Source organism: Gymnodraco acuticeps, unplaced genomic scaffold (assembly GCF_902827175.1).
Source record: "Gymnodraco acuticeps unplaced genomic scaffold, fGymAcu1.1, whole genome shotgun sequence".
Taxonomy (NCBI): Eukaryota; Metazoa; Chordata; class Actinopteri; order Perciformes; family Bathydraconidae; genus Gymnodraco; species Gymnodraco acuticeps.
The window spans coordinates 2,026,402-2,038,693 of NW_022992232.1; positions in this window are offsets into that span (position 1 = coordinate 2,026,402).

Here is a 12,292-nt window from a genome sequence, read left to right on the forward strand (position 1 = left end):
CTTACAAAGTAATATATAGATACCTCACACTACACTGCATCAACTGGATATTAATATTGTCTTGTTTAGTCGGGTTGAGATGCAGAGATCATCGTGGACACGTTGCTAGGACTAACCCGTAGAGACAGACAAACATTCACACTCACATTACAAGTCAACTATTAGCCTGCATGTCTGTGGATTGTGGAAAGAAGCCGGAGGAAACATCACACAATACCATCTCACTGTGAGGGCAAATAATTACCGTTGCACAAGTGTTTCCTAAGGGGTTGAAATTGAATATTTGAAGATGCACAATTCAATATTTGTACACAAGTAATAGGCATTGCTTGGGGAGTCACAGAATACATGGAACATAATGTTTGAAAAGAAAAAGGTAACTGTTTTCCAATACAGCAAATAACAACAATCAGATTACTGGAACAGTAAGCATGTTTTCATATTAGGTGCAATTGTCCTACCCAAATTAAATTGGCTTCCTTCTTCAGTCTAAAGAGTAAGATGATTACCATACGTTCAGACTTTAATCATTTTGGCCCTCCCAGGAGAAATCAGCATTAATATTGTCAAAGTGTAGGCCATAGATTTACATTAAAATAACTCATGGGCCTGAAAACATTTTACATTTTACCCATTTACATTGGCATCAAAAGAGAGCTTGTTTATAAGGAAAATCCCCCCCTGGTCCCCCCCATAGTGGTCCTAGGCAGACTGAATGTTTAGGTTGTTACAACTATATTGCTCTGCTTGGCCAAAATGGGGTCAACATATTGGCAATGCCCTGGAAAATTGCAGTTTTATTTCTTAAATGTGAATATCTGTCTTTAACTATGTGGTTTTCAGGTCAGTGAAATTCAAGACGGACATATGTTACGTATACATAGGGAGATCTTATTTCAATTAATCAGCAAGATCAATAACTGATGTGTGCCTATTACCTATTACCTATTATTTTAATCTTGGGCTCTCTCCACAGATGCTGTCTGTAATAAATAGTTTGCATAGTAGAAAATGTTTTGCAATTTCTCTGTCTTGACCTACCATCTATGCTGAAGTCAGTTTTTAAAATGTAGTATAGCGAGTACCCCAATCCAAAATGAAGCCCTGTTCAATCATACATAAGCCAAATTTCAAAAGAAGGCAGTTGAATAATTGACGGAAATATATTTCCCCCATGCAGTTATTGTGTTCTACATCTGAGTTAATGCAGAATCCTGCAGCCATCTTCACTCTCACACTGTCTAATACAGTGATTCTCAAATGGGGGTACGCGGACCCCTAGGGGTACGTTGGGGTACTGCAGGGGGTACGTGAGGTAAACAAAATAAAAAGGTTAATTAAAAAAAAATACCATGCATGATTACAAAAATAATCTTAGTACAATAAGTTAAATAGAAAACACAATTGTAGATAGAATATTCCTAGAACCACTAAGGGGGTCCTCATATAAACATGTTACATTTGTGTATTGTATTTATAGTTTTTAATAATATATCATTTTGTTCATTGGTTTGTTAAACATATAATAATTCAATTGAAAAACTCCTTGGAAAAATCTTTTTTTTCATGCATACAGTAAAGATGAAAATCTCCTTAGTTTGTTGTAATGCATGCATTAAGGAGTTAATAAATCACACACTGATGGAACATCACTATATTGTAATTATTTATATAGGCTTTTTCTGTCAAAAATGTCCGGGGTCGGTCAGGGGCTGAGAAAATGTTTCAAAGGGGGTACATTACTGAAAAAAGTTTGAGAAGCACTGGTCTAATATGCTGTGTGGCATGCTGGAACATGTTACTCCTTTTTCCAAAGATAGGTTTTACAATTCAACCAAACATGTTGCAGCTCAAAAAAGAATGAACATGACCAAGAGGCAATGCAGAAGGCTGTGTTTATTCCTTTCTTTGCATTTTCACTTTTTTTTCAAATACAATACCAGAATGTCTGTAATTCTTTAAAGAATATTGTATAAGTCTTGCATGTAGGGGTGTAGTGTGCACAGTGGGAGCATTGAAAAACATGTTTTCTCCTCTAAAAATACATTTTCCAGAGCAAAGAGAGCAGCGTGAGTTTTTAAAATATGCTTATATTGTACTGAGAATCTAGCGCTCCTGTCAGAAGGCATAATGAACTGGCAGGATGGAGACTCTGACTTCAAATTAAATAAACATCAAACAGGCAATTCACAATTCTGACAACCTTGATTAGGCCTTCAATATATTAGAAAATGACTTTTTTTCACATTAGGTTCTGTCCTGATCAGTGGCAAACCGTCAGGGCCTTCAAGGTATTCAGAGAATACCCTGGAACACTCAGATAAAACAAACAAAAAATCGATTTAATTATATAAATAAAATGTAATAAAATGAATAAATGAGAATCGTATCCGTGTTGTTGATCTGTAATATTACAGTGTTACGTTGATTTGTTTGTCCTTCTCGGACCATGCACTACGCATTTCAGTGGTTTTGTGTTAGAAAAGAAAGCAACCAATCAGATCTTGTTCTGGGTCTCTGGGTAGAATATCCTTCAACCAAGGTATTCTACATCCTTGATAGAATGCCCTGGCCGTTACACTGAATGAGAGCGTACGTTTGGACTGACAGTTTGATCAACCAAACAGATATTGATTTGTAGCCAATGGGCGTATTCTTTCAGAGTTTCCCACGGCTCCAGGGTATTCTAGAAGGCCCGCTAGTTAACTGGCTCGAGACAGAGGATCTAGATGAATGCGACGAAGCAATTCATGCCGTTTTATTGTTTTTAACGTTGAAATGACAAGTGCAACAGGTGAAGATGAAGTTGTTGCGGAATTGTTGTGAGTACCATTTTCAAGACGACAATTCAGTGAAAAGACGGACATTATAATGCCGCGGAGGGGGGAGGGGGTGTCTACAGAAGGTCCAGTTCTGATAGACACGGTTCGCCACTGGTCCTGATACAGAAACACATAAAAATATGCTAAATTGTTTTAGTTGCTTCATCTGTTCTATCAATTATGCTAACATGTCAGATTTTCTGACAGTATTTCATGCTCCAATGGACCTGTGTTCATAGATGTTGCAGCTCTTAATACCTGATGAATTGGGTAACCTGCATGGGTTTTGTCCCTGTCGGCCACCGTAAACAAAGCCTGTTAACCCTAACCCCAGACGAAAACATCAAAGACATCTCACAAACATTTTGTTTTAGTTGAGGTTTAGTCATTTCTAAAACAGCTGGTCAATTTAGTTTTTATCAAACAAAAAGCAGAAAAAAATGAAATGTGTTGGGGACTATTTTAGTTGGCATATTAATCCACATTTGTTGATTAGGTGAGTATTTGGGGCAGCGGGACGGTGTATGTGTGATTGAGTCAAAATGAACCACACTGTGTGTTCATGGTGGTGATGTCACAGTGTTTGACTTATTGATGTGATTGTATTAGTTTGAGCACAACAGTGGCACAAAATAAGCAGATATATCAGGCCTTGTTACACAGATAATCAATGATGGTATGATGATACATTTTTGGTCTTTTATGGGATTTGTTTCACTAGACGTATCTATGACGTCAATAAACAAAATTACTTTTAAAGAAGTGCACAGGCTGTTTGTTGGGGATGAGCATCCACTCACAAGATGTTAGAAACAGTTTTTCGGTAAACACCGCTAACACACACACACACACACAGTCTGCAGTAGGACATGTATCTGGCTCGCCGGCTGGCTCTCTGACAGCAGCATCTGCGAGAATGTGAGCACTGCAGTGGATGACACTCTGCTCCGAACTGTCACGGGAGCAGATGGTTTGTCAATTCAAAGCAAAAGATTGAAAAAAATAAAGAATCATGCTTCATGAAAAAGCAAACAAACAAACCACTGAACGATCAAAGTGTCAGCGGCCTTTGGATTCCTTTCCTCTTCTCAAAAATGCATTAAAGGAAGACACTGCTGTTGAAATTCATACATACAGCAGACTGGCAATCGTACTTGGAAAGGGAAGCATGTGAAGAGGGTGAATGTTTTATTCTCTTTCAGATTGATGGTTGGTAGAATTGCAGTCCAGGCACACTTTAGCTTTTTGTATAGGCTGCATGGTGTTAGAAAAAGCAATAATGGAGGAGCTATTGAATGATAAAATCCATATTGGCATTACTGGGGATTTTATAGGATAAAAATAAAAAGCCTCTTCAATGCAAAAACACACAAATGAGTCCAATTTAAATGCTGAGTTTGTTTCCATAGACAGAGTTTGAAAGGGAGTCTGTAATTTCTGTCAGTGTGTGTCTCGGTGTGTGTTGTTTTGACGTATCTTTGTTTCCCTTCAAATGTCTTCCTGGTTGGTATGTGTGCCGCTTACAAAGAGCAGTAAAGAAGGAGCTATTGACCAATAAAATCCATATTGTCATTAGTCGGGATATGTTAGATCAAATAAAAAGCTTGAATGTGTTTCCGTTGAAAGTCTAAAAATGAGTCTGTACTGTGTCGTTTGTCACTCTTATAGCCATTGTGTCTCTCCTGTAATCATTGTTTTTCTTTTGCTGTTATTTTATGTCTCATTGTAGTCTTTTGGTAACTATTTGTGGACATTTTGTGTCTCTCGTAGTTTTTTTGTGTCTCCTTGGAGTTGTTATGTGTCTCTTTGAATTTGTTTTGTGTCTCTTGTAGTCATGTTGTGTCTCCTTGTAGTTTTAGTTTTTTTGGTGGTCATTTTGTCCTCTTTGTAGACATGTTGTCTTACTTATTGTCATTGTGTGTCTCTGTGTGGTAATTTGTTCTCTCTTTTTCAATCAATCAATCAATCAATCAATCAATGTTTATTTATATAGCCCAATATCACAAATGTTAAATTTGTCTCAGTGGTCTTCACAGTGTGTACAGAATATCAGTATGACAATACGACACCCTCTGTCCTTAGACCCTCACATCGTACAAGGAAAAACTTCTGGAGAAAACCCACAGTTTAAAGGGAAACATGGGAGAAACCTCAGGGAGAGCAACAGAGGAGGGATCCCTCTCCCAGGACGGACAGACGTGCAATAGATGTCGTGTGTAATTGAAAAGATAATAAATTTGCAACATAGGTAGTCCAAATGTTTGGAAATGCATGTGTGTATAATAAGAAGATGAATCCACGAGGATATCCATCCTGGACCTATGATCCAGGACCACAGCCACGACTCAAGATCCAGTGCTCGCGATCTAGGACACAGGACCGCAGGATCATCCATGACTCCGGATCCCGGCGTATATAGACACCAAAAAGAAAGACATTTGGGGAAGCTGGGTTAATCGGAACATGAGAGTACACAGGTACAGACAGAGAGAAGGAAGAAGTAAGACAAACTATATCAGCAAAACTAGGAGCTGAATCTAATCAGCCCTAACTATAAGCTTTATCAAAAAGGAAGGTCTTAAGCGCACTCTTAAAAACGGATAGGGTGTCTGCCGCCCCGAACACAAACTGGAAGCTGATTCCACAAATGTGGAGCTTGATAAGAAAAGGCTCTGGCTCCCATTGTACTTTTAGAGACTCTAGGAACAACCAACAACCCTACATTCTTGGAACGCAATGCCCTAGTAGGACAGTAGGGTATAATGAGTTATTTAAGGTAAGATGGCGCCTGCCCATTAAGGGATTTGTAGGCGAGAAGAAGAATTTTAAATTCTATCCTGTGTTCTATAGGGAGCCAGTGTAAGGCAGCCAGAACAGGAGTAATGTGGTCCCTTTTCCTAACTCTGGTTAGTACACGAGCTGTAGCATTTTGAATCACCTGAAGCGACTTGACTGACTTCTTGGTACACCCTGATAATAAGGAGTTACAATAATCCAGCCTTGAAGTAACAAATGCATGGACTAGTTTCTCTGCATCGTTTTGAGGCAAGATATGCCTGAGTTTTGCAATGTTACGTAGATGGAAGTAGGCGGTCCTTGAAATTGATTTTATGTGGGCGTTAAAGGATAAATTCTGATCAAATAAGTAGTTATACACATGCCACTTCAATCTCATTAGTATGCATAGAAAGTGACAGGTGGTGTGACAGGTCACACCTCTCCCTATTTATTAAGCCCCACCCCCTTCCGGCTAAGCCCCTAATCGCACAGGCAATAAGGCAATAAGGCTGTAAAACTCCTGAGCTCTGTGAAGTGTTTTCACTTATCTTTTTATGTCTTGAGTATATTGTATGTTGCATTATTGGAGAAACTTAGGACCCAGGGTTAGGTTTAGGGTTAGGATTTTCATTGCCTAAACAACGCTGTTGTGCATACAGTATGTCAATACAACTTGGTATGTTGAATTGAAACTTGTGTATATGTTGTCCAACAGTATAATCAACCAGTGCTGCTATAAGCTGCCATCACGTCTCCCCCTGCCACGGAGCGTCAGGGCATTGGAGATGATGGACAACCTGAATGCCTCTAAATCCATCTGCCCAAAATGCTATGCGAGATGAGGCTCAAGCCACACCTGCAGGAAAAAGTGCATAATAAATAAATCACTAAAAGTCAATATCCCTCTGTTATTGCCACTTCTGTTAACAAGGTTACCATTGAATGTCTTAACTTTTAAAAAATGGTTTAAAGGAGTATGTATGAGGAATTATCAGAATACCTTTATTCGTCCCACAGAGAGGAAATGCATATTTGTTACAGCAAGTGAAGAGTCAAATATAGTGGAGGAAATAAGTATTTGATCCCTTGCAGATTTTGTAAGTGTACCCACTTACAAATAAATTACTGGTTTATTTTAACAATGAGAGTAAGAATATCAAAAAGAAAATCCAGAAATTGACATTATATAAAAGATAAAAATTGATTTGCATTAAACTGTGGGAAATAAGTATTTGATCCCCTTGCAAAACACGTCTTAGTACTTGGTGGAGAAACCCTTGTTGGACAGCACAGAGGTCAGATGCTTCTTGTATTTGGTCACCAGGTTTGTGCACATCTCAGGTCCTTATGGTCAAGAAAATGACTCCATTTGTGGTGGAGCAAAAATCAATATGGTGCCTCAGTAAAACCAACTCTTTTTAGATGCCTAATGGTGGTTAGAAAACCGAAAAAGCCGTAATCTTTGCCCATTCTTTAATGCACATACTGAGGGTCGGGGTGACGGGCTGCAGGCTGTGTGGCAGCCTGTCGAAGATTTATTATAAATGTTTAGTTTACAATACTATTACTATATATGAGAGCAAAAAATAAAACACATTTTCATTTTGTAATGGTTGTTTAATTGAAAACACAACATTCAACACACTTTCATAAAAAACACGTTACATTTTACCAAGTTAATGCCGTAGTGCATACAAGGTAATAGACTTAACGATTTGCACTGCTGCTTCTCTCCGCGTTTCATTGACAGTGATCGGTTTATCGTTCAATTCACATTGCCCAAGTAGATGTTTAGGGGTCTCTTGGAAGTAAACAAATGCATTTTTTATATCAGATAAATGCATTAACATCACATGCAAATTCTCTATCCTTTCACCCGCAACGATTATAATCTGCTTTGCTTCTTCTTCGGTTTCACCGTTATTAGCTCTGAATGTAATCCTTTCTGGGGCTTCTTGTGCTTCTTGTGGTCTGTTGAATACCTGGCGTAGGATTTGTTTAGCTGTAAGGACAGGTACCATATAATTGTCTTCAAAAGCTTTGTCTATGTCGTCACACGTTTTGGCATATCCTTCGATGTAATGACAACCGATACTAGAATAGAGATCCTTCAACATTCTTTTAATGCACGTTCTGGCACTGTCACCAATTTGGGCAATTCCACAGTATCGTGCTTTTTCTCTCATTATATTGAAGCAAAGCTCTGCCATTGCTTTTGGTATTTGTTCAACACATTCGCAGCAGTCGGTTAGCGGTAGATGATCTATAAGATTATTATGATCCGGTAATGACTCAACAACACCATTACATTTATTCACTTTGTTCCTTTTTCTTTTCACCTTCCTTCGTTTTGTCTTTTTGGTTTTCCGTCCTTTTCTTTTCATTCGCATTCTGCGTTTGCTTTTCGTTTTTCTTCGTTTTTCTTTACTTTTTCTTTCCTTTTCTGCTAATTGTCGTTTGCGATCTTGGCGAGTGGTATGAGATATACTGTTTCTATAAAGGTTATCTATAATACCATCTTTAAAAGAAAGATATTCTTCATATGTCATGTTATCGTGGTCCTCTTTTGTCCTAAGGACCTTACATGGATATGATATAGAGGAGGGCTCTTCTTCGGGAACATCCTCTCCCCTACTTTGTAACATCCAGTCATTAAGCCCATATCCGTTATCCTGGTGATAATAAGGGGAGGCTACATCAGACTTGGTTTTTCTCAGATTCATGGCTACTTTCAACGGTCGTCTTAGTGGGGGTCCTTAGTTTTATATGATTTGCTGAGTGGGATGGGACTTATTGCGTTGAGTGGGAGGAGTCCATCCATCCATCCATCCATCTTCTCCCGCTTATCCGTGGTCGGGTCGCGGGGGTAGCAGTTCCAGCAGAGAGCCCCAAACTTTCTTTTCCCTGGCGACATCAACCAGCTCTGACTGGGGGATCCCAAGGCGCTCCCAGGCCAGCGAAGAGATATAATCCCTCCACCTGGTCCTAGGTCTACCCCTTGGTCTCTTCCCAGCTGGACGTGCCTGGAACACCTCCCTAGGGAGGCGCCCAGGTGGCATCCTAACTAGGTGCCCCGAACCACCTCAACTGGCTCCTTTCGACGCGAAGGAGGAGCGGCTCAACTCCGAGTCCCTCCCTGATGACCGAACTTCTCACCTTATCCCTAAGGGAGACACCAGCCACCCTGCGGAGAAAACCCATCTCGGCCGCTTGTATCCGCGATCTCGTTCTTTCGGTCATGACCCATCCTTCATGACCATAGGTGAGGGTAGGAACGAAAATGGCCCGGAAGACCGAGAGCTTTGCCTTCTGGCTCAGCTCCTTTTTCGTCACAATGGTGCGGTAAAGCGACTGCAGTACCGCTCCCGCTGCTCCGATTCTCCGGCCCATCTCACGCTCCATTGTTCCCTCACTCGAGAACAAGACCCCGAGATACTTGAACTCCTTCACTTGGGGTAAGGACTCATTCCCTACCTGGAGTGGACAGTCCATCGGTTTCCTGCTGAGAACCATGGCCTCAGATTTGGAGGTGCTGATCCTCATCCCAGCCGCTTCACACTCGGTTGCGAACCGATCCAGTGAGTGCTGAAGGTCGCAGACCGATGAAGCCATTAGAACCACATCATCTGCAAAAAGCAGTGGTGCAATCCTTAGTCCACCGAACTGCAGACCCCCTCCCCCATGACTACGCCTCGAAATCCGATCCATGTATATTACAAACAGGATTGGTGACAAAGCGCAGCCCTGGCGGAGGCCAACCCTCACCGGAAATGGGTCCGACTTACTGCCGAGGACCCGGACACAGCTCTCGCTTTGGGAGTACAGAGATTGGATGGCCCTGAGTAGAGACCCCCTCACCCCATACTCCCGCAGCACCTCCCACAGTAACTCCCTGGGAACTCGGTCATACGCCTTCTCCAAGTCTACAAAACACATGTAGACCGGATAAGCGTACTCCCAGGCCCCCTCCAGGATCCTTGCGAGAGTAAAAAGCTGATCCGTCGTTCCACGACCAGGACGGAATCCGCATTGTTCCTCCTCAATCTGAGGTTCGACAATCGGCCTGACCCTCCTTTCGAGTACCTTAGAGTAAACTTTCCCGGGGAGGCTGAGTAGTGTGATGCCTCTGTAATTGGCACACACCCTCTGATCCCCCTTTTTAAATAGGGGAACCACCACCCCGGTCTGCCACTCCTTCGGTACTGTTTCCGACTTCCACGCAACGTTGATGAGACGTGTCAACCATGACAGTCCCTCAACACCCAGAGCCTTCAGCATTTCCGGGCGGATCTCATCCACCCCCGGGGCTTTGCCACTGTGGAGTTGTTTGACGACCTCAGTGACCTCCCCCCGGGAGATTGGTGTTGATCCCCCGTCATACTCCAGCTCTGCCTCTAACATAGAGGGCGGAGTTGTCGGGTTCAGGAGTTCCTCAAAGTGTTCCTTCCAACGCCCTAACACTCCATCAGTTGAGGTCAACAACGTCCCATCCTTACTGTACACAGCTTGGATGGTTCCCTGCTTCCCCCTCCTGAGGTGTCGGACAGTTTTCCAGAACAACTTTGGTGCCGCCCGAAAGTCCTTCTCCATGTCTTCTCCGAACTTCTCCCACACCCGCTGCTTTGCCTCGGCCACGGATGAGGCTGCTGCCCTTCGGGCCTGTCGGTACCTTGCAACTGCCTCGGGAGTCCCCCGGGATAACAAATCCCTGAAGGCCTCCTTCTTCAGTCGGACGGCTTCCCTGACCACCGGTGTCCACCAGGAGGTTCGAGGGTTACCGCCCCTTGAGGCACCTAGGACCTTGAGACCACAGCTCCCCGCCGCGGCTTCGGCAATAGAGGCTTTGAACACCGACCACTCTGGTTCAATGTCCCCAACCTCCACAGGAATGCCCGAAAAGCTCCGCCGGAGGTGTGAGTTGAAGGCCTCCTGAACTTGGGCCTCCTCCAGACGTTCCCAGTTCACCCGAACTACACGTTTGGGCTTACCAGGTCTATCCAGAGGCTTCCCCCGCCACTCGACCCAACTCACCACCAGATGGTGATCAGTTGACAACTCCGCCCCTCTCTTTACCCGAGTGTCCAAAACATACGGCCTCAGGTCCGACGATACGATAACGAAATCGATCATGGACCTTCTGCCTAGGGTGCTCTGGTACCACGTACACTTATGAGCATCCTTATGTTCGAACATGGTGTTTGTTATGGCCAATCCATGACTAGCACAGAAGTCCAGTAACAAACCACCACTCCGGTTCAGATCAGGGGGGCCGTTCCTCCCAATCACGCCCCTCCAAGTGTCTCCATCATTGCCCACATGTGCGTTGAAGTCTCCCAGCAAGATTAAAGAGTCCCCTTCAGGAGCCCCATACAGGACTCTTTCCAGGGTCTCCAAGAAGGCCGTATACTCTGAACTGCTGTTGGGTGCATAAGCACACACAACAGTCAGAGTTTTCCCCCCCATAACCCGCAGGCGTAGGGAGGCGACCCTCTCGTCCACTGGGGTAAACTCCAACAACGAAGCACCTAACCGGGGACTTGTGAGTATCCCCACACCCGCCCGGCGCCTCACACCTTGAGCAACTCCGGAGAAGAATAGAGTCCAACCCCTATCCAGAAGTAAGGTTCCAGAGCCGACGCTGTGCGTAGAGGTGAGCCCAACCAGATCCAACTGGTAACGCTCCACCTCCCGCACAAGCTCCGGCTCCTTCCCCCCCAGAGAGGTGACGTTCCACGTCCCCAAAGCCAGCTTCTGTCGCCCGGGTCTGGTCCGTCGAGACCCTCCGCTTTCACTGCCACCCTTCTGGCAGCGCACCCGACCCCATTGATGTTTCCCGTAGGTGGTGGGCCCGCGGGACGGAGAAGCGGAGGTGTTGCCCACGTTGCCTTTTCGGGCTGGGCCCGGCCGGGCTCCGTGGCAAGCCCGGCCACCAGACGCTCGCCGACGAGTCCTCCTTCTGGGCCTGGCTCCAGAAGGGGACCCCGGGCTTCCTCCGGGCCGGGTATCCTCACTTCTTGTATCGTCTTTCATGAGGTCTTTTGTGGGAGGAGTCATCTGTAGAAAATACTCTGTTTTATTAGATTCCGTAAAAGCATCTGACTCTTAATGGCAGTTTGTGATTTTGAGGCTATTTTAGTGAAACAAGGCTGTTTTTGAAACATTTGGCAGATTTATGCTTAAATTCTCTGAGAAAGTTACTGAAGGATACACTTTGTGTATAAAAGCTGAAAAGTAGATAATGAAGTACTTTGTGTCCGTAGATTTCATTAAGAATCTGACTCTTAATGGTCCTCTCTAAATTTGATTCAGGGTTTGTTTGAAATGATTTGTGCTTTTTGTGTACAGACACACAGAAAAACACTGAAAAACACAAAAAGAAGGACTGTAATACACATGTATCAGACACGCTCCCCCTTGCTATAATGAAGACAACAGTTTTTAAATGTAAAAAAACACTTTTTTATTTTTTTACACACAAAAATCAAATAGTTATACTGATTGCAACATCCGCAGGATGTATTACTGGAGATATCGTGATGGAGTTTTTTCACTTCAGTCAGAATATTCATGTGTATGCTGCTTTCTGCACAGAGATGCATTACATCTACAAACAGAGCATACACTGAGAGCACATGATACACTTTTGATGTTTGTTTCATTTCTGAGATAATGTTACAGAATGTTTCGGAAAA